Source organism: Chenopodium album, chromosome 17, assembly GCF_948465745.1.
Source record: "Chenopodium album chromosome 17, dcCheAlbu1.1, whole genome shotgun sequence".
Classification (NCBI taxonomy): Eukaryota; Viridiplantae; Streptophyta; class Magnoliopsida; order Caryophyllales; family Amaranthaceae; genus Chenopodium; species Chenopodium album.
Genome location: NC_137850.1, coordinates 4,650,637 through 4,674,914, shown reverse-complemented (window position 1 = coordinate 4,674,914; position 24,278 = coordinate 4,650,637). Strand labels below are relative to the sequence as shown.

At 33.4% G+C, this 24,278-nt stretch overlaps 2 pseudogenes across 2 annotated transcripts; both read left to right on the top strand.

The window, feature by feature from the left end:
• Nucleotides 1–126: 126 nt before the first annotated feature.
• LOC145589414 (oxysterol-binding protein-related protein 1B-like) lies at nucleotides 127–4,061 on the top strand (annotated as a pseudogene). Its single transcript, XR_014101675.1, has 5 exons — nucleotides 127–1,605; nucleotides 1,690–1,830; nucleotides 2,640–2,875; nucleotides 3,316–3,428; nucleotides 3,577–4,061. The product of XR_014101675.1 is annotated as an oxysterol-binding protein-related protein 1B-like (transcript).
• A 1,042-nt stretch (nucleotides 4,062–5,103) lies between these two features.
• On the top strand, nucleotides 5,104–13,044 carry LOC145589412 (glucose-6-phosphate 1-dehydrogenase, chloroplastic-like; annotated as a pseudogene). The gene is made up of 10 exons (XR_014101674.1): nucleotides 5,104–5,472; nucleotides 7,806–7,996; nucleotides 8,119–8,213; nucleotides 8,294–8,408; nucleotides 10,818–11,023; nucleotides 11,122–11,271; nucleotides 11,350–11,470; nucleotides 11,550–11,779; nucleotides 11,868–12,068; nucleotides 12,435–13,044. The product of XR_014101674.1 is annotated as a glucose-6-phosphate 1-dehydrogenase, chloroplastic-like (transcript).
• Nucleotides 13,045–24,278: the final 11,234 nt, after the last annotated feature.

The window sequence follows — 24,278 nt, the reverse complement described above, 5'->3', positions numbered from 1 at the left end:
AATATTTGGTGATGAATTCAATTTCCGAATACCTATGGTGTACTCAAGTTGGGGTGTTTGATGGTGGAATACTGGATTTGATGCTGCCAATGTCAAGGTAGACGAGTTATTATGCATGATATAGTGAAATCTGTTCATTAGTATCCAACTGATATCAGCTGGAGTACTCTTCCCTTGGTTGTCATCATCTTGTGCATTCCTTTTTATTATCTGCATTTTTCTTCTATCAAGGGAGTATTGCAGTGATGCCATTTAAGGGTGTAGACTTAATCTTGGGTATCCCTATTGTGAGTTTCTGACAGCAAATTGAAGATGGACTTATCTGGAGCTCTAAAATGTTGCATTTGAACAGATTTACATATGTATATTAAAAAAAAAAAAAAAAAAAAAAATGGAGAAAGAAATTGCCTGATCCTAAGTAGAAAGGGAAAGGAGTTAGTCTTTGGTCTATGATAAAAGATAATACTGAAAATGATCTTACAAAAGTTTGTCTTCCTGTTTATATTAATGAACCAATCTCTTCTCTTCAAAAACGCTTCCAAGGATTGGAGTATTCATATCTCTTTGACAGGGCAAACGCATGGGGAAAGCAGGTAATATTCAAGATCATGTCATGTTGTTTTGTCTCATCTTCATTGCCTTTTAAATATACTATTTGTATTGCCAAAATTCCACAATTGGTGAATGTGCCTTGTCTTTGTGCTTGATATTGTGTGCCTACTTCAAACAAAAATATTGCAGCTTTTGTCAAATTTCTTCAATCTGCATTAATTGGACAGAGATGAGATTTTATGATGTATTTTATTTCTTTTATGAAAATCTTGTTCAATTTGATCCCCTTGAGGATGCTTTCTCATTTTCTTTTTCCAGTCAATTTTCAGATATGTGAATTTAGGTTAGTGTACTCCCCACCTGGCCTGTTGTTTTTGGGAAGTTGAAAATTGAAATTGTGTCTTATCCATGTGCTGTATAGAAATTACAAAGGCTTCACAATTGTTTCATATGGCTCAAACCTTTGTTAGGATTGGTTTTTTGTGCTCATCGCATAGTCTTTCTGTGAACTGATTTACATTCTTATTCTTGATTGTGTTGTTGAAATGATTATCTTCAATGTAGCTGTGTTTGCTGTTTCTGGCTATGCCTATACCAAGGGACGAATCTGCAAGCCATTTAATCCATTGTTGGGAGAAACTTATGAAGCTGATTTTCCTGAAAAAGGACTCCAGTTTTTCCCAGAAAAGGTTTCTATCTCTCACCTGAAAGTGCCATGTTATCAGTGATTTCTATTTTTCAATTATATTTTGTAGTGGATAATGCTTTTCATGTCATTTGGTAAGTTTTCTTATGATGATTCGGAATTGAGAACTTGAAGTTCTGGAAATAAAATAGCCTGGGTTATTATTTTAGAACAAGGATACTGAATCGTTAGATTTGTTATTTTGTGCTTGGTAAGTCATTATACTATGATTGTTGCTTGTCATTGTGATGGAACTGGATGGAGATTATGGGGAGACAGCAATTTGGAAAGTAAATTTTATACAACTTGATCCTGTTGGGATTCTGACCTTAGAGTTTGATGATGGAGAAGTTTTTCAATGGAGTAAGGTGAGCTATATAAACAACTATTGGCTAATATGAAGTGTTCTCTTATGCTCAATTTCTGAATTACAGAGTTATTTTTATTTTTAGGTAACCACGTCCATATACAACCTTATATTAGGAAAGCTATATTGCGAACACTATGGTACGATGCGTATACAGGGAAATCGGGAGTATTCCTGCAAGCTGAAGTTCAAGGAGCAGTCTATTATTGACCGAACTCCTCAACAGGTACTGCCCCTCTTCCTCCCCGAACCAAACCTGGATGATTTTCACTCTTCACCAACAGTAAATTAACATCTTGTCTGTTTTAGTCACTGTCTACTGTATGTTTTTCAGAGGATCAAGGCCTTTTTCTTTTTTTATTTCCAGCCTTGTTCAGTCTTTCTTTTTTTTTTATTTTTTTTTTATTTTTTTCTTTTTTTTTTTTGGCCTGTGAGGAGTTGGTTTAATATACTTTTGACCTATGATGTAACATTACTAATTTATTAAATCACTTAAATGAATTTAAAAGATCTTTTCCGTTTGTGTTTTTAAATCAGGTAGATTTGATGTAGATAACACCTAAGCTTCAGGCTCATTACCCTCCTCTGCCCTTAAATAGGTCTAGAAAATGTGGAAAACTAAAGCAGAAATACATAACATTTGTTTTTTTTTTTCTATTTTAACTGTAGTGAACTTGTTTGCTGTTTCTCTCTCCATTGGATACCTTGCTCTCGTGTTTAAGATTCTAGTAAGTACTTGGTAGTGTAAAAGTTAATTTATGGACTGTGCATAATTATTTATACCCTGGATAATAGGGACTGATGCTCAGGGCTAATGAACTTAGATATGGAACCCCTCTTGGAATTCAAAGCATTCTTTTCGACCTTGTGAAAGTAGAGTTGGATTTCTAGCAAACTTGTGTATTATTTGAAGTTGGTGATCTTAAATTTGATAGTTGACCTTGCCTTGTTGCTCTAATACTAAGAGGGTTTATGTTGATGCTTAACACATCAAGAAAAATCTACCTGCTTTCTAATTATCTGATTGCTTTACAGGTACAAGGTATTGAGCAAGACAGAAATGGGAAAACAGTTGCTACATTGTTTGGAAAGTGGGATGAAAGCATGCATTATGCTTATGGTAAATGATGACTGCTTAGGTAAAGGAAAGGGAGATGCTGTCTCAGAAGCCCGGTTATTTTGGAGGCGAAGCAAGCCTCCCAGATATCCGACCAAGATATAATCTAACTCGCGTTGCGATGACATTGATTGAGTTTACTCCTGGATTAAAGGTAACTACTGAAATCCAATGTCCCTTTCTTTAATTTTGCTCAAATTCTATTTGCAAGTTGCTACAGTTCCTGATTCTACCTTTAATTATTGTTGATTGGTAATATAAATGTTTTGAGCCCACTCATAAAGAGTAAGGTCATCCCTGGACTATCTCATTTGTTGCAATGATCAATCTGGTTAGTTTCATTGTTCTAATTGAATTAGAGCTTGCAGATTGATTCATTTTTAAGAGCTGTGCCTTAAGTCTAGTTAAACAAGACCTGAGCAATTGTTATACATGGATACTGCAAAGCAAAGTTCTTGAATGACTCACTTTTTTTTTTCTTTTCTATTATTATTATTATTATTGAGAGCTAACGAATTTGGGAATATATCTTCAGAGGGTTATATGTGCTTTTTGTGGATTTGGATTATTTATTTTATGTTTTTGTTTTTATAGGATAAGCTGCTCCCTACTGATTCTAGGCTAAGGCCGACCAGAGGTACCTGGAAAACGGGGAGTATGAGAAGGCAAATGCAGAGGAGTTGCAGCTGGAGCAAAGGCAGCGGCAGGTAATTAAATTTGTGATAGCAATGTTTAATTATTGAATTTGGCTCCCTGTGCTTTTCCTTAGTTTTCTCTCTTTGAGGGGACAAATCTTTCAATGTCAGAGTTCTGAAAGACAATGTAGTAAAAAACTGTATTTGCTTGCCATTCCAGGCTCGAATAATGCAAGAAAGGGGCTGGAAGCCACGGTGGTTTGCCAAGGATAAAGAAACCGACACATATCAATTAGTCGGAGGGTATTAGGAGGCCAGGGAACAGGGCAACTGGGAATCATGTCCTGATATCTTTGGCCAAATTTCTCCTGAGTTATTGGACTGATTACACGCATCTGAAGCCACCTGTATGGTTAGCCCAAAAGGCCAAAAAAACATTCATTTTCCTGTGTCTAGAATTCTTTTACCTTCATATATGGTCGGCTAGTGGTGCATTGATAGAATTGAGTCGTTTATATATGTGAAATACATATTGTGAAGTATACTAGATGATAGGTTAATCATAAAAGAATCTCTATTTTTCAATTCTTTTTGCCATGGCACATAGGCTCCTATTCCCATGCTTATTGTGAGCTTTTAAGCAAGTGTGTAGAAATCGCTCGTGATATACAGAGAAACTAGTATCATAGGCATGTCCAAACACTATATTTGTGGCAAAGTGTTTTATTTGTATCTCATTGGCAAAGCTAAAGTGAGCACTTAATTAAAGCTTAATTTGGTTTGTATGCTTAAGATAAGGATGAACTGTCACAATTGCCAATTGACCCGATTGTTGATGTTGGTTGTTGGAAACCTATATTGCAAAAACTTACTCCGTATTAACTTATTAAGGCTTTCAAATTGTTGTTTAGACCCTTCAAAATGAGGTTCTATGTGTCCTCAACAACAATCAGATCAAGTTACAACAAAATCCAACAGTCACAATATCACGTAAATGATGTGTTTGTGAAGCCTTTCTTGAGAAATTCAAACCGTAACTCTCTCAAACATTATTCGCTCCTCTCCTTATTTTCTTTTTGTGCATGTAACTTTTTGCTGCGCCTTTGCCCCTTGTTGACTATACAATACAACCATACAACAAATACACCACTCTAAGCTTCTTTTAGAAGTCAACTAATAAATTTCTAGTTGGACCTAAAAACATGAGACCACAATTTTGGACTCACAAACACAAGATAATAGCAAACTAATCTGTGTTACAATTGGGATGAAACTAAAGGTGATAAAAATTCGATCAAGCCAGACATTAGCATGAAATATCACACTCAACCCCGTAAAAATGAGTTGGACTTGTCGGGTCAAAGCAGACTTTTGGGTTTATTTTAAGTCAAGTTAAACTTTTTACCTAAAAATGTGTTTGTAGACTTTTCCACAGTGATACATTGATATTGTTTTCGGACTGGACTATTGCTAATGATCACCCCTAGATAAATCCATAAAAATTATATATTTCACGACCAATTAATTTTAGGCAACCATTGGCTATGCTCTTAATAGGACGGGTGCTAACATCCAAAAACTAAATAATGTGGCCAATCCCACCTTAAAAAGCCAATATAGATACTGCCCATTGCCCATGTAATTGCAAAGATAGGTATATTACAAAGAAAGCAAGAAATATTCTTAGCCTCATATTAAAGATCACAAACGACCCTACCATCCTACTCATTTGAACAGTTTTCTACTTACTGATCTTGATCATTTTAGCCAAATTGTGTAAAAAATATCTCAATTTTTCTCCTTCAAATCTAAACCCAAGATATTTTTCATGTAAAAATTTGATCTTTTACAAAAAACATCTAAATTTTGCTACCAATTAATTGCATGGCTAAGCATTTGAGCGCTTGTTCATCTTCCATAGCAGCTGTTAAAGTTTCTCCAATTACCCTTAAAAATGGAGGAACTTGTTTCTTGCCATCTTCTTCCATTATTATGCCTTCAAAGCTCTATTCCTCCAAATGGGTGTCTCACATTCTTTCAAGATTCTACCAAACAAAGTGTTTTCATTCTGAATTTTCAAATGGGCATCCTTTAAATGATGTTTCTCTTCAAGATGGTAATTTTTCTTCCTTTAATGTGGTGCTCTTTTAGTTGAATTATATATTTAATAGTTTAATACTTTGATACATATGTTAATCAGACTCAGACTCGACTAGAAGTGTCGGACGTGGTTACGTGCCCAAGTGTGACACATTCATATGTTATGAAATTTTTGCTTGCTTTTGGTCCAAAATAGTGTGATGTATGTGTTGGTCCAAAGTGTAGAGTATACGTCACGGGTATATAGGTGAAACAAAGAGTCAGAGTAACATAAGTTAATCTTGTTTTAGGCTGCTATAATTATTGTTAAAGAAATTGGTTGGGAGATATAGTGCTTTCTGCAACTTTCATTTTTCCGATTGAATTCCAATTTAGCTGTGCTGTCATAGCTGCTTTCATTCATATAGTAGAATTATTAGTTACAAGAATCAGAAATTTTGTCTGGGGATGCCTTAAAATTGTGCTGAAATTTAGATTGTTAATTGTAATTTGGGTCTAACTGTGATTTTTAAGGAGATACATTGTGGCATTATTGTGTTTTGGATAATCAAAAGCTACTGCCTCAATGATTTTTAACAACTATGGTACTCAACGACCACATTTTGAACTGCTACTGAGTTATTTTTCGTAATGGTGGTTAAGATTTACATTATTCAATTGGAACTATGGAATAAGGGCCTGTTCTGATTTACTGACTGAAATGAGCTATGCTGATTGGAACAAAACAGAACTGAAATGAATATTTTATGAGAGAAGGAAATTATGAACTGAACTGAACTGATTGGAGCTGAAATGAACTGAAATTAAGCTGAAGAGAACAGGTCCTAAATAAATATTGATAATGTGGGAAAATGCATTTGGTAGTACTATGAATGTAACCTACTTTCCATTAAGTTTAAGATATAGGCATATGGTAGATAATAGAAATCGACTATGAATGTAACCTACTTTCCATTAAGTTTAAGATATAGGCATATGGTAGATAATAGAAATCGAGGCTTTGAGCAACTACATGCTTCAATTAGCTAGTAAGGGGGATGTTTTAGCTTAATTAGCGCTCTTAAGATATCCAGGCTGGTCTAAGGCTTTCTCCTCTAGTACTACTTTTCAAGCAACTTCTTTACATGGAAGTTTTAAATTCTCTTGTTGTATCTTGTGAAAAAATGTTTGAAAATTCTAAATTTGAATTTGTAAGAGAATATAGCAGGGTTGTAATGCAAAATAACTGGGACTCTCGTTAGTCATTCGACTGTATGTCATGGTGATGGTAGCCAAGAATTGAGGCTAAGTACTGCGTGGTAATATTAATTTTGCTGGACCATATTAGCAACCCAGTTTTCTGGACCACAAGTGATTATACTGGTTTTTTGCAAGTTGGAGACGGGAATACATGAAACTTAAGGAACAACACACTTAACCTTCTTCTATCATTGCTTCTTTTCTGCATTCTGCCTGGCTATTTAGCAGCCTTTTCTTTTCGTATCGTACTGGAAGATAACAAAGATTTCCAAAAAGTCAAGGGAACTGCTGTTTCCGAAGCGAGGAGTGAGGACAAAAATTAGTTTTTGCTTCAGTTTAAATCGCTTGTCATCAAAGAATTTAAGTAATTAACAGGAGCTTGTTGAAGTTGCCAATTTGGCAATATCTTCAAAATACTGATTTCAGCAAAGTATAAATAATCCAAAATTTGAATGCCTACTACGTCAATGAAGTAGTTTTCTGTACTGTTCTTATAAAATTGTTGCTATACTATCCCGTTCTTTTCCCAAATTCACCCTTTTTCATTTTTTTTTTTTGGTATTGCTCTATACTCTTCTCCTCATGCTATACAGAATCATTATGTTTCTATACTAAAGTATTGCTTTCATCCTATCAATTCCTCGAGTAAAGTGTTTGAAACTTTAATAATTTTCACAAAATTACACCATGTTGCTTCTTAATCATAGTTACTTGCCCAAGTAACTATTTTGTTTATTAATGATCTTTGGTTTCATGATGGCATCCCACCTAACAGCCTTATCTTTCATCCCTTATTCAATTTGGAATTAAAAGATGGCAATGCTTGAATTCTGACAATAGAGTCTTGTTTTGTTTTGTCTGCCCTTTTATAGAATGATAAGAGATTCACTTTAGGCACGTTCACTCACTTGCATTGTTTGGATCTCTTGCTTTTGTGAATATAGGCATTAAGGCCTATATTATAAACTATTTGATTTTGATCTTAGTGATTGATTTCTAGATAGCTTTGTGCAAAATTTGTAATCATAAAATTTCTTCATCTGCATTATCATATAGTACATCTCTTACACTTTTTCATTATGAATGTTCAATCTCTTGGGGTTTGTGAAGGTGTGGCTGCAAACCCAATTGTTGCAAAGAATATTGACTCGTCAGTAGAATTTCAGTCGCTTCCCCTATTGGAGTCTGTCAAAGAAGAGCCCACACTGAGCATAATTGTAGTTGGTGTCTCTGGAGATCTTGCCAAAAAGAAGATTTTTCCTGCCCTTTTCGCTCTCTATTATGAAAACTTTCTTCCTGAGGTATTTTGTCTTTGTTTAAGATATGAATTTTATATTAAATTTACTTTCATTATTGTATCAATGTGATGTGCAACTGCAACGGAACTGTATGTATAAGTGTTACATGCAACAACTTAACGCAGAGCTTCACAATCTTTGGTTATTCACGAACTAAAATGAACGATGAAGACCTGCGGAACATGATCAGTAAAACCTTAACCTGTAGAGTAGACCAGAGGTATGTCGAACGTTAACCTTTTGGTTTGCTTAGTTTTTCATGAACAACTTTGCATTTATTAACAAAATGAGTTCTTTTAGGGAAAATTGTGGTTAAAAAATGGATCATTTTTTGCAAAGATGCTTTTACCATTCAGGCCAGTATAATTCTGAGGACGACTTTTCAGGATTGGACTGTAAGCTTAAGGAAAAAGAGGTAAAACACCTGCTGATTTTGTGATTTTCTCTAACTGAACTCAAATGTGTATATTATTTGTTACCTTCTAGGGTTAGGCTGTGAACTTATTTTTGACATATTGAGAAGGTAAAGTATTTGATTTTAAATACGATAATTACTCCTTGATCCAATGGAGGCTGCCTACTTTGGCACCTCAAAATTGTCAATGGGACTGAAGAATGTAAGGAAATAGGTAAGCAAAAAGATCTTGACACCGGGACTGAAAAATGTTAAGTGATAGACTGATAGGGGTGTAAAGAGTTTTGCTACTCTGCTGAATATTGAGGCATAAAGAAACGAGCCCAGGCATTTATACTAGGAGATAAGAATATAAATAATCTCCAGGAAACAAACAGCTTTATACCTTATAATCCTTCTATATCTCAAGCTCTCTGCAACAAAAAATTGTATGAGATCTGGTAACTTGATCCTTATTCGTCATCCTATCTGTTAGGACTTAATGAGTGCATGGTGTGATACAAAATTTGGAAGGTAGCTTATACGTGCTGTACATATGATTGGAATAGAACTTCAAAGGTGGTGTAAGTTCATGACTTAACACACCTGATCAAAAGAAATTGGTGCAACTCGTAGTGGATTTATGCTAGCATACATTGAGAAATCTTTAGTTTTCTCTTTACTCCATTTCTTTCATTACTCTACTTGGCATATGCAAGACTAACTAAATAATCTTCATCATTTTCTGTCCTGTACTCCTGTTGCTTAAGTCAACCAACCTACTAACTAAACCTTTCATTATGTCATCTAAAATGTAAGATATATCTAGGTTAGAGAATCTCCAAAACTACCCAAGGGTACTCAAGACATCGAACCTCTCCATTTGCATACAAATTTAAACCTGAGCAAGATAGCTCTCATTAGTGTTTCCTTATTACATGTATTCAACTTTGTTTATTCACTCCTCTTCCTAACACTGAATTAGTACTCGAACAAGCTAAGTAAAAAAAAAAAGGAAGTAGTATTTCCTAGGAGTTGTTTCTGCCATGTAGTCTTACTTCCAATTAAGTGCAAGATGTTATTTGGTTGAGCATAGGAAGTTCTACCTACCTAGAGGGACATTGGTAAGCAACTTATTTATTTTGTGGGTAATAGAACACTAGAACATCTTATCTTTTTGCCGATCGAACAAATCCACATTATTCCACTTCCCATGTTTTTAAATGTCAATCAAACAACACTGAATATATCAGAGAATAGCTACTGCATTGGTGTTCATTTGAAATATCTTGTATCCAAAAGCTTGAACATGGAAGGCATGTCCCATGTTCCAATGTATATAAGGTGAATAGCCACATTTTTTGCTAGCCATTAACTGAACACAGCCACATATTATTCAGACAAAGTACTATTGTTACTTACTGGTAAAAACTCGCTGTAACCAGAGGAATTGAAAAATTCGCTCTCGGTTACCGGACTGAAGCCGTAAAACCTAGCTCAAAACACGAAAGCGGAGGTTCGAGTCCTCTTCAAGGCATAATATTGAGAATGCTCATTGAATGAGCAATTCCAAGATCTCGGGTGCGCCCCTGATAATTGCGTCGTTGTGCCTGGGCTGTGAGGGCTCTCAACCACACGGATAGTTCAATGTGCCCATCAGCGCCTGACCTTGAGATGTGGATCATCCAAGGCACATTAGCATGGCGTACTCCTCCTGTTCGAACCGGGGTTTGAAACCAAACTTCTCCTCAGGCCATCGACCAAGATATCGATCCAGCCCAGAGTCAGGGAGGGAAGGAGGGAAATCAGGAAGAAAGGGCAAATCTGATTGATCTCCAGCCAAAGCTAGCCAGAAAGGAGAGGTATGAAATTACTTACTTGTTAGAGGATATTTCACCTTTGATTCTTTCTTAAGGCCGGGCTTAGAAGAAGTTTTCAGGTCAGATTGTGGTTCAATTCCCGTTCTCAAACCATGACCAATATGAGCTCGAAGCTTCTTTCGTAACTCCCGGAACTTCTTCGTAGTGGCTCCCTTCCATGCCTCATTTAATAGGGAACCTCAAAGTGGCCAAAAACCAACCACCGAACTGAAACCGATCGGGGAGACCGGGGGATATTTTCTCAATCACAGCCCGGGTCCTCGAAAGAAAGTAGTGATGATTGCCGTGAATGCTGCCCTCGAGGACGTGTAAAAGAAGGTCTTTGCCCATGGTACACCTCTCAGCAGGATTCGAACCTATGGCCGGCCCACCCCTGACCTGCTGGGTTGGGTGGCCGGGTTAGCAATGTTACTTATAGTTTGAGTTTTCTTACATGTAGCGGTCTTGATCAATAATATGCTGTATAAAGCCGAGAAGTATCATTTCCTGGTTTGATAATGTTCAATTATTGGGATTTTGAAAATTGGAACTTTGACTTCTATCTCTGTAGGCTGGTAGATTGCCAAATAGGCTATATTACCTTTCAATACCACCAAACATTTTTGTGGATGTAGTCCGATGTTTAAGCCATCGAGCTTCTTCCGCAAGTGGATGGACAAGGGTTATAGTGGAAAAGCCATTTGGATGTGACTCAGATTCATCTCGTGAGCTTACTAGAAGCTTGAAGCAGTACTTGACTGAGGACCAGATATTCAGGTGTGATTACAGTTGATATATTTTTATTGTGTTAAATATTTTATTGTATTATTAGATATAGGGGTTTTTTACCATATTAAACTTGAATGTCTGTTCAGGATTGATCACTATTTGGGGAAGGAGCTGGTTGAGAATCTATCTGTTCTACGCTTTTCAAATCTTGTTTTTGAGCCTCTATGGTCAAGGAACTACATCCGGAATGTCCAGTTCATATTCTCTGAAGATTTTGGTACAGAGGGACGAGGGGGGTAAGTTATAAAGGCTCAAATTTGCTTAATATATCACTACGCATATGAATTAACTTTTTCAACTGATTTTGCTCTTAGATACTTTGATAACTATGGAATAATCCGAGATATAATGCAAAACCATCTTCTTCAAATACTAGCCTTGTTTGCAATGGAGACACCTGTTAGCTTAGAAGCCGAGGACATCAGAAATGAGAAGGTATTCTTATATTTCTGTAAATAATTCTTTTGCTTCCCTTTTGGACAAGAAGTTTTATCGTTCTCTCTCATGCATCTAGGTGAAAGTACTTAGGTCAATGCGACCACTTCAGCTTCAAGATGTGGTTGTGGGTCAATACAAGGGTCACACCAAAGGGAACAAATCTTACTCTGGATATACAGATGATCCAACGGTGTCAAAGAACAGTCTCACTCCAACTTTCGCAGCTGCAGCATTGTTCATTGACAATGCTCGATGGGATGGAGTTCCTTTCCTGATGAAAGCTGGGAAAGCTCTTCATACAAGGAGGTTTGCACACATCTTTATTGCTCCTATGTTTTTTGTTTTTGAGAAGAGGTCACATTTGGCAATAAAGTTAATGCCATATGAAATGCAGAGCTGAAATACGAGTGCAGTTTAGACATGTCCCTGGAAACTTGTACAAGAAAAATTTTGGTACTGATTTGGATAAAGCAACCAATGAACTTGTGCTCCGGGTACAACCTGATGAAGCGATTTTCTTGAAAATCAACAATAAGGTTCCTGGCCTTGGTATGAGATTAGACCGCAGTGACCTTAATTTGTGTTACAGTGCTAGGTAAGCATATATCTTTTTGAAAAGTACTCCGTACCTAGTTACTATGCCTGAGCAGAAGTATTATTATAAAATTCAGCTTTCTTAGTCACTACTCGTATATAATTTTGCAACCATGTGTTAATATAATCAGAAATTTCATTGGAAGATATCTCTCCGGCCTTTTGACTTGGATACATTTATTCCCAAGGCAATTGCTTGCATATGATTTTGTTTTTCCTCCTGAAAGGTGCTGTTTGCTTGAAAACATATGCAAGTTTAGGTTGATAGTAACAAGGATATCTTGTTATTGACATGAAAGAAAAAAGTAGATAAGGTCTTTTACCCGCTTTTCCCCAACTTCCTGACAGTGCCTACTAACTTGTGAAGGTATCGAGGAGAAATACCTGATGCATACGAGAGATTACTTCTGGATGCAATAGAAGGAGAACGTAGGCTGTTCATTAGAAGTGATGAGCTAGATGCTGCTTGGTCATTGTTCACGCCGTTGTTACAGGCACTAGAGGAGAAAAAGGTAGCACCAGAGCTATACCCTTATGGAAGCAGGGGACCTGTTGGATCTCATTACCTTGCTGCTAAGCACAATGTCCGCTGGGGTGATCTGAGTGGTGAGGATTCATAAACTGAAACACAGAGGAGTGTTCGTTATCTGATTCAAAATTAACATAGGAGCTGAATTCTTGGCTCCCATCTTATGTATACAAGCCTTCTGCTGCCTACTGAATATCTGGCTGACTGCTCCCATCTAGTGTGATTTATGTCCGCTTCCATGTATGATTTATTTCATGAGAATCGATCATATATTGTTCAATACATAGGGAATGAAATAAGCATGATACACAATTTCAACATACAGGGAGTTCCACATAGAAAATCAAGGTTGCTTAGTACATGCTAAGCATGTATGATGGATCATTTAGAAGTTTAAATTGTAGTCTCATGACTCTCATCAATGGCCAAAAACAATTATTTAGTTTAAGCTTTTGTTACAAGTGTACATGATTTTAATGTTGCATACCAACACCTGCAAGGCTGCAATAAAGGGACTATTCTGTTATTTTTTAAAAAAAAAATATATCCTCTGATCTTATTAGAGCATCCACATTCATTGGAAATCAGGATCTCTGTTGATAAAAAATGAAGATGGGACCTTTTTTGACCAATGTTACTACTTTCTCATTTACTAAATATTTTTTGTCATTCCTTATGGCTACAACATGGCTACAACCTCTTGTAGCCATAACTACCTACCCCCTCCCTGAAATTACAATAAAACCCTTACTCACACCCCATTAACCACAGTAATTGCAAAAACAAAAAAAAAAAAAAAAAAAAAAAATCAAAAAATCATTCCAAAACCATTTTCGACAAATTCTCTCTCATCAAAACCAAAAACTCGCAAGAAACTCACTACAAATTGCTTCAAAATTACTGCAAATTGCATCAAAAATCCTAAAAATGTCTGACATTCGAGATGAAGTTCTTCAATCGCAACCAGATTCCGAAAAAGAAGAGTAAGAATATTTGTTCATTGTAGTAGAATTTTGCGTGTAAACCCTAGATTTTATATTTTAATTTGCGATTTGATATTCTAAAACAAAATCTACTATAATTACACTTATTTTTGTGCAAAATAGACTAAAATCTACTATATTTGGTGGTATTTTTGTAGAAATGAAACAGAGAAGAACACTTCAAAGGTTCCATCGGAGAAGACAGTTGTTGAACAAATGTTCATTTTCATTTTGATAGATGTTCATTATGATATTAGTATATGATCATTTACATTCTTATGTTACATCTATTAGGGTTCATTCTTGAGAGAAGATTACCCTAATTTTGTTTATGATCTTTACATAAATGTTTACTAGTATTTAAACATATGTTTATTTGAATGTATATATGTACATGTTCATTCTCATATTGAAAATATCCACATAGCCTATAATAATACATGTTTAACTTCATATTAAATTATATGCTTATGAGCGTCATTTGAATATTATATTACATACATTTTAGCTCTAATATTGATAGATGCTTATTCAAATTTGATACATAGATATTCATTTGGATATGTGTATATTCACACATATATTAGTGTTTGTTCATTCACATGTCAAAAAATGTTCAAAAATAAATCACATATTGTTCATTCATCATAAACCTTTGATGATTCTATTTTAAAATATGAATTCTATTTTAAAAAATGTTCAAAAATAAATCACATATTGTCACTTACATCATGGAGTTATATAATTCTTAATTGATTTTTTTTTTTTTAAAATGTGAATAAAATACAATCGATCCTCAACTCTTAAAAGATATAATAACAAGTGTCCCTGTTGAAAAAGACATGTCTGCAATTGCAAGGTATAATAATCATTTATAATAGATTATATGTTCATTTTGACAAGATGTTTTTTTTGAAATTCTTTTGGTACATATATATATGTTTATGATTGTTCATTTAAGTGTACAAAAATGTTCATTTCACTAACACTTCGATATAGGTTCTTTACGTTCATGTAACATAATTGAAAGATAATGTTCATTTACGAAATTCAAAAATATTCATTTTAGTATGCAGTTATGTTTATATGCGGCCTAAATCATAAAGTTTCATTCCTCTGAAATAATTTGATCATAAATGAAATTCAAAATGTTCATTTATATATAAAGTAATGTTCATTTTTAAATACATATTTGTAATGGTTCATTTCAGTATGCATATATGATCTTCCAGATCGAGAGTAAGGAAGACAATTCCGGAGACATGTAAGTGTGTAATCTACATGATTTGAAAGTGTTTATTTGATCAGTCACTTACATTATGGAGTTTGTAATTGTTAATTGATTTTATTTTTTAAAAAAATAATTATGTATGAATAGAGACGACGACGTGTATGAATAGAGATGACGATGATATTCTTATTCAATCAATAGTGGATAAAATACAAAAAGTGTGCCAAGCTAAATCTCATTTAGTTGATCCTAAACTTTTAAAGTATATAATAATATCAAGTGGTCGGTCCTGTTGAAAAATATATGTATGCAATTGCAAGGTATAAATCTCATTTATAATAGACTGTATGTTCATTTTGACATGACGTTATTCTTAAAATTCTTTTGATATGTGTGTGTGTGTGTGTGTGTGTGTGTGTGTGTGTGTGTGTTTATTGTTGTTCCTTTAAGTATACAAAAATTAAATATTTATTTGAATAACACTTTGATATAGATTCTTTAAGTTTATGTAACATAATATAAAGATAATGTTTGTTTTTATATAGATTTGTGAATATTCTAAAAGTTTTTATATGCTCATTTATTTTGGACACAATGATCATTTATATAAAACATAATGTACATTTTTGTTTTGCCAGTTGAACATTTATTAAATATGTAATATCAATATAACGTTTATGCATATATATATTGATATACAAACACAATTTATATTGTAGTGATGTTTCATATAGGGTAGGTGATCGAAACATAAGCTAAAATTTAGAGATGGAAATTCTAAACCATACCTATAATTATATTGACATTGTAATTTGTTTGGATTACAGATAAACCAAATTAGGAAGCTGAGAATACAGTACATTGCTCAATTGATGTTATTTCCGGAAAATACAGAAGCTAGAGGCAATAGAAGAAGAGCAAAGAAGATTTATGGAAGCACAAATTACTAAAAATATTGATAACAACTGTAACAAAATGCAATAAAATATTAATAACCAAAAGACAAAAGCTCATTGCTAAAATTAAATATGTTCGATTACATATCAGTTATTAGAAAAAGACAAATTCTTAATTATTATTGTTTGCCAACCTATTTGTTACCTTAGTATCAAAAAAAACTAACAACCTATCATACTTAGAAGAAATATGTTAACTACCACATTAATTAAACAATTTGAATTGAACATCTCTTGGAACACTTGGAGGCCGGAACTTGAAAACACACTTAAAGGAACTTGATTATTTCTTGAATCACTTGAAGGAACTTGGCACAAACATTTCTTGAATCACTTGAAGAAACTTGGCCTTTTTTGGAGCCGTTGGAGGATGTTGATTAATATTATTCAAAAGATCATTGTACCTTTCATAAACTTCTTCCTTACCAAGTAACACAGATTTAGTTACTTCAATTCTTTACAAAGAATTTCATCATTATTACCCACTGCACAAAAATGAACATAATTAGTAACATATATGTACAAATACAAAACAATAAACAACAAAAATCTTAATGATCATTTAGCATTTATCAAATTTATCAAAATGAAAAACAGCAAATTATAATAATTACAATAAAAATAAATTACTGATTATCAAAATATTTCATGTAAATAATAATACCACAACATGTACATTAGTATAAATGAACATGATCATTTAACATTATCAAATTGATCAAAATGATAAAAACTCTATAAAAACACAAAAACGTATCTACAAAATTTATAGAACATATTAACAGAATAATTGTTGTTCATAGCAATAAAATATAATCAACCACATAAAACACTACTTAGTAACAATTAAGAAATAAAAACTACAAAATAATTATAGATTCGTACAATAACAATCAATATAAGAAATCGGATAAATACAGAAATTGTAATACAAATTAACATAAAATAGCAATCAAAATCAGCAATCAATAAACAACACACAGCTAACTAACTCACATAGTGTAATACCTCGTATTTTTATACGTATTTTATTTAAAATAAGTATTTTGAGAAGTATTTAATTGAATTTAAATGTTTTATTTTAAAGTATTTTATTTATTTATTTTAATAAACTGGAAATATTTTATAAAAGGAAAGTTTATTTAATTAATTATTTTAATTAAGTTGGGGTTTAATTTAGGAAAGTTTTTTTTAGTAAAGTTTTATTTAAGGTGGGATCAGGAAATTAAAAAGGGAAAGTCTAGGGAGAAAGGGTTTTGGAGAAGGGGTATAAATATCCCACATATGAGGAAAATCAAACTTTGCCCAGAGTGGAGAAAAACCCAAGGTAAACTTCTCTCTCCTTTTCCTTATTCTTTTTTTTCTTTTCCTTTTCCCCTTCCCCATCTTTTTTTTTCGGCCACCCCCCACCACCACCGCTGCTAGCCACCGGCAGCAGGTGGCTGCCGCCGCCAGCAGCACCAGCCGCCGGCAGCAGGCGGCCACCGGCGCCGGCAGCCGGCTGGTGGTGGCTGCCACTTTCTTCCTCCCTCTTTTTCGAATAAAAAAAAATTAATTTTTGTTTTAAAAATCAATTTAATCCTAGATCTAAATATTAATTATGGGTTTTGTGATTTGATTTTTGATGTTTGATTAGAAGTATTATATTAATTAATTTTTAGATTATGTTTTTAATTAAAAAGCCCCAATTTTTGAAACCCTAGGTTCTTGATTTATAAATTATTGAAGGATTATGATATATAATGGTGTAAACCTTTGATTAAAGTGTTTTAAGACCAATTTACAGCAAGATTTAATTAAAATAAAGTGCTGGAATTTTTGGTAAAGCATTAGAAATCAAGTTTCTTTAAGGAATTTTAATTACCCATGAATTGAGATTTAATTATGAGGTTTTAAATATAATTTCAGCTTATTTTAAATAAATTATGAGGGGTTTTAAATTAGTATATATTGCTGGAAATTTGTGTAGAGTGGGTTTTAATATTCTTTTATGATTTTAAATTGTAGGAGACTTTGAAGTGAGTGATTTCTATTAATTGTGGCGATATTAAGATCGTATTCAAGGTACGTTCGCGTACTTAGCATAATTATGTTGATGTAATAGCATGCTAAATGTGTTTGATTGATTACAAGTAGTATCATGCTAGGTTTGGATTGGAAATTATGATTTGGATGTTATTGGTGATTGGATTATGAAGCATGATTTATTTGTGATGGAATATTGGATGGAAAATAATAGTTTGGAATATTATTTATGAACCACATATTTATTTATGGCATGATAGAGAGCATGTTTAATTAAACTAAATGTTTAATTTGGTTTGGAATATTGAAAAGGAATTTTATTATGGTCCATATAATTTTTATTGGTGCTTTAAGCATGAGGAAAGGAGCTATATAAGTGTCTATGTACACGAGGAATAAATTGTATGTTGGTGCCTTAGTGCACTTAAGGTGTTTTTAACACCGAGGGATAGGATTTGTGGCGCATTATGCGTTTAAGGTGTCATTGGCACTGAGGTAGAATTAAAAAGGGTTCAACATTAAATATTATGTGATCACTAATTATTCAAGAATTAAATTGATATATTTGATTGTTTGAATAATTATTGTTGATTGAATGATTATGGTTTGAGAGTCATCACCAAGTTTAATAATCGGTAAATAACGTAAAGTGAAAGAGATTACGCACCAAAACTCTTGGAACGTATATACCTTGATTATGAACATATGGGGGGAGTTATGGGGTTTTATATTTAACCATAACTTCTAATGGAGTACAGGACGTTGTATATTCCTTAGGGGTGAGCAAAAATTCCGGGTACCCGGAATTGGAACCGGAACTGGTTAGGAACCGGCGGGTCCAGAACCGAGATTGGACCCGGTGGTTCCAATTCCGGGTAATAAATTAAGGACCCGGTTATAACCAATTCCAATTCCAATTCTCAACTTTTTGGAACCGGAACCGGTTGAGTACCCGGTTACCCAATATATCCTAAACTAAATAAATTTTAGATAATAAAAATATGTATGTTAAATGTATCTAATTTGTAAAATAAAAAAGTATTATTAATACCTAACATGAATACAAATAGCTTAATGCATATATAAATATAAGTATTAAACACTAATAATGATACTAACTAAAATAAGAATTATAATTTTGTATTATATTTTAAAAATTACATACATAAGTGGGTACCCGGAACCGGAACCGGAACCGGTACCCGGTGGTACCAATTCCAATTCCTAAATTTTAGGACCCGGTTAAACCAATTCCAATTCCGGTTCCGAATTTTAGGACCCGGTTCCAACCAATTCCAAGTCCGGGTCCTAAAATTTTGACCGGGTACCCGGTTTGCTCACCCCTAATATTCCTTTTTATTATTATTATTATGCGCTGGAATTCCGCCACCTATGTGTGGTTTTTGATGATGGCACGGTTAGCTCCCGTGTCAGTAACCTTAATTTATTTGGGGGAGGCTAGGGGGAAACCCGTTCGATGTGTAATCAATGCTAAATAAATTATTTAGTGTCTAGTGAGAATTTTTATTGAATGTGGTATTCTTGAAAAACAGGTGCAACAAGGTAAGTAGTGTGTTGATAGGAAATTTTATGTTAGTGTGTTAATTACGCTTATGTACTCAGCTTTGCTGATTGTGTGTTTTGTGTGTTTGTTGACCTTGTCTTTATCTTGGCCCTATGATGACCCATTTATAATGGAGAGTAGTGGAAATAGGTAGAGATAAGTTTTTCAGGTGTTGAAGCATATTCATGAATGGGCATGAGTGAAGAGCGTATCATGCTAGTTTCCATAAGTTTATGGTTCATCGCTTTAATTATATATGATAATATTATTATGCGTGACTAACGAAAAGGTTTTGAGTTTGGTTTGGTTTTAATAAGGGCCTATAATGGTTCCAAGTTGTAGGTGGATTTTATTTTACTTTGTTTGACTTTGGTTTGACTTTATTTTCGTTGATTTACTTTTTAAGTTGACTTGTTTTGAAAGGGTTTGCAATTAGTCTTCCGCTGTGTGTCTTTGATAGTTGCCTTAGCCGTTATCACGGTGGCGGTAATATCTTAGATATTCCTAATTAAAGTTTTAAACAGGTATTTTTAAAGTAAGGAATTTCTAGGGTGTTACACATAGATCGAAATCAGAGACAAAATTAATCAGAATTGAACTTAAATTAACTTGAATTATAACAGCAAACACAAATCGAACTAAAATAGAGACAAAATTGATCAAAACAACTCACATTGATCGACAAACGAATCAAGCAATCAAACAACATAAGGAAAATTACTTCACTATCATGTTCAAAATCGGCAATTGAAGAATGTAGAACTTCACAATCAATCACGATCAATAACTCTAATAAATGGATTCATCCTTGAATGAGAGAGAAACAATGTTGAACAAGAGAGAGAAAATGCAAAAAAAAAAATGAACAAAAAAAACAACAGAAAATTAGAGTATAAATCATATATATACATGGCTTGAAGGATAAGAAAAGAACTTAATAAATAAAAAAAAAAGAAAATCAAAAATAAAGTAAAACGACGTAGTACATGGGGGGAGTAGGGAGCTTTACCTACAGGGGGTTGTAGTTAAAAAATTTTAATATTTTTTGGGAGGTTAATTTGATTAGAAGCCTTCCAAAAATTCAGGTTGGCCCAATTTGCACAATTGAATGTCAAAACCCACTAACCATGCACCTTTTTCAATTGATAAGGTATGGAAAATAGGAGGGAGAAAAGGTGATGGAGTATGGAAAAATATAAGAGAGAAAGTAAATGGGGAAAGTTATGAATGTAGACATGGAATTGTAGAATGGGAAAGGTATGTGATAAAGTTAGTGGAAAGTGATGTAGATAAATGAGGTGAAGAAAGAGAAATTATGGCGAGCCTCATGAATGTTGATACTTTTAGAGTGAGGCCATTGGATGACCAGGTCATTGGTCATGAGGAGAGAGAGAGGATTTTTTATATTAAAAAAATGAAACAAAGAAAAAATTGGATGAAAGAGAGTAATACCAGGACTTGAAGATGACCAAGCTGAAAATTTGGTCATGAAGATGTAAATGACAAGTGGCAGTGTATTATTGGAAGAAGAAAAAGGAAAACTTGCATGTACTAGCAACAAATGACACCAACGGTAATATTGTTGGATGATCACGCATGCATTCAACGGCTAGAATTATTATCGTTGCAAATTTTTGCAACAGTAATAATTTGAAAAATACAAATAAAAAAAAAATATTACCAACGTCTTTATTTTTTTTTTTTCTCTATAAAAAGAGACCAATATTGAGGTATTTTTGAACAACTTCTCATTAAGCTCAATTCCTTCATTTAGCTCAATTTCTTCATTTAGCTCAATTCATTCCTTTTAAAGTAATTTATTTTTTATCTACAAAATCCAAAAAACTATTGAATATGGATAAATCCAATCGGAAAAAAAAATCCTTCAAAATCGAAAAAAAATTCAAATACTCAACCTTCATTTTCTGATTATCAAATAGATCTCAACTCTCAAGTGGAACCAAACTCACAAATTTTTCCACAGTTTCCAAATTATGGAATGAATAACATCAATTTCACAAATCCAAAATCTATCTCACAATTCCCTTTACGACCACAACAAGTTCTTAACTTCTCCTATTCTCAAAATGTTCTTCCATCTGAAGGACACTCACCTTTTCAAAATCGTCAATTTGCTGAAAATGAAACATCCTTCCCTATGTCACAACACTTTAACATGTCAGAAGGTGAAGGGGCAAATTCAAATTTTATTTGGTCATATAGATCAACTGCTACCTCTGATGACGATAATGCTGACGAAGCTGAAGAAAATGAAGGTGGGGATGTAGGAGGCGGAGGTAGAGGCAATACAGATTGAAGGAATTTTGATCGCATGCTGAAGATGAGGTCCTTGTGAGAGCTTGGCTTGAGGTAAGTAAAGATAAAAAAACTAATACCAACCAAAAAGGGAATGAATTCTGGGCAAAAGTTGAGGCAATGTTTAATTTATGTTAGATTATATAGAGAGAGGCAATTTGAACAAGGTACTGAAGAGATTAAGAAGGATGATTTGCTAAGAGTAAGGGCTTTGGAGCCACTTAGATGTCGGTGGAAAAGGCTAAGTGCTAATTGTTCAAAATTTTCTAGTGCGTATGTGTAATACCCCGTATTTTTATGTATTTTTATAAAGTATTTAAGTATTAATAAAATGTATTGTTAAGGGCTCAAGTATATTAATTAAAAATTTTAAAGGGTTAAAGTATTTTAAATATAAGGTTTTATAAAAGTAAAATATATTTTGGGCCAAACGTTTATTAATTATTGGGCAATGTAAATTATTCCAACATACTCTTATTGGAATAACCTATTCCAAAACCCATAACTTAAGCCCACATCTTTATAAGCCCAAATTTAACCCTACACTCTCTACTCTATAAATACACCATGAATCCCCAAAAAAAAAATTCCCACACAAAAAGGTTAGTCTTATTTTCTCCTTTGTTTTATTAATTTGTGTAATTATAATTATTGATTTATGGGTTTTGATTTTATTGTTTGAAATTAATTTAATTAGTATCAAGTTGTATTTTGATGATTAAACTTTATAATTTCATATTTTATAAATGTCATAATTTTCAGATTTTGTAAATTTTATAACCTAGCGTTTTTAATTATTGAAAATCACGATTTTAGGGTTTTTACGAACAATTGATTTAGGGCTTTTATAGTAATGATGTTTGAAATTTTGGTGATTATAACTACTGATTAGTTTAACTTAATCCTAGAATATTTTGAACACGTAAATTCGTGTTTTAATTCTTAGATTTCCATTCGTTAATATTAATCCCATTTTAATCCCGATTAGGTTCTGAACTCATCCGATTTTGATAAAAAAAAAATAGTGTTTTCCATGTGGAAACAATGTTTTAAGAAAAACTCACTATCTTTGGTAGTGAGTACCACCCTTTCGTGGCCAAATTCAGCCTCAAAATATGATTTTCGGGCAGTTTTTGATTTTTAACGAATTTTTTTTTATGCTTTAAATTTTATCCTTGAGTTTTTAAAGGGTTTTTGATTAGTTTAAAATGCTGGAATTTTATTTAAACTAGTATAATTGTGATTTTAATGAAAGGGTGTAATTACTAGGGGTGAGCAAAAAATTAGGGTACCCTGAATCGGAACCGGAACCTGTTAGGAACCGCAGGTTCCGGAACCGGAACCTGTACAAGAGGTTCCGGTTCCGGGTAGAAAATTGGAGAACCTGTTGTAACAGGTTCCGGATCAGGTTCTCAATTTGTTGGAACCGGAACCTGTAGGGTACCCTGTACCTGATAAAAATATCACTTAATTTTTTATTATACACTAATTTGTACTCAATTTTTAAATAATATATATCAAAATTGCAATTATAAAAATATATACATTAAATTTGTAAGACAACTATTATTAGTTTGTCTTATTTGCAAGTTGTAAACATTATAAATTAGCGACTAACCAGTTTTTTATTAAAAAATCTACAAAAAGTTAGTGAGTATCTTATAATAATGGTACCCTGAATCGGAACCGGAACCTGTAGGTTCCGGTTCCGGTTCCCAATTTCTAGGAACCTGTTCAACAGGTTCCGGTTCCGGTTCCCATTTTGAGGAACCTGTTGCAACAGGTTCCGGTTCCGGTTCCTGGAATTTTTACAGGGTACCCTGTTATGCTCACCCCTAGTAATTACCCATTAAAAAGGAGTTTAATTAGGGGTTTTTAAATAATTTTCAGATTTTTTTAAGTAGTCTAAAATAAATTTAAGTTGCTGGAAATTGTGTATACAAGGAGAATTAATATAGTATTATTGTCCATTTATGTAGGAGACTTGATTCGGGAATTGTTGTAGTGTAATCGGCTATTTTAAGGGCTTATTTGAGGTACGTTCGCGTATTTAACATAATTATGTTGATGTAATAGAATGCTAAATGTGTTTGATTGATTACAAGTAGTATCATGCTAGGTTTGGATTGGAAATTATGATTTGGATGTTATTGGTGATTGGATTATGAAGCATGATTTATTTGTGATGGATTATTGAATGGAAAATAATAGCTTGGAATATTATTTATGAACCACATATTTATTTATGGCATGATAGAGGGCATGTTTAATTAAACTAAATGTTTAATTTGGTTTGGAATATTGAAAAGGAATTTTATTATGGTTCATATAATTTTTATTGATGCTTTAAGCATGAGGAAAGCAGCTATATAAGTGTCTATGTACACGAGGAATAAATTGTATGTTGGTGCCTTAGTGCACTTAAGGTGTTTTTAACACCGAGGGATAGGATTTGTGGCGCATTATGCGTTTAAGGTGTCATTGGCACCGAGGTCGAATTAAAAAGGGTTCAACATTAAATATTATGTGGTCACTAATTATTCAAGAATTAAATTGATATATTTGATTGTTTGAATAATTATTGTTGATTGAATTATTATGGTTTGA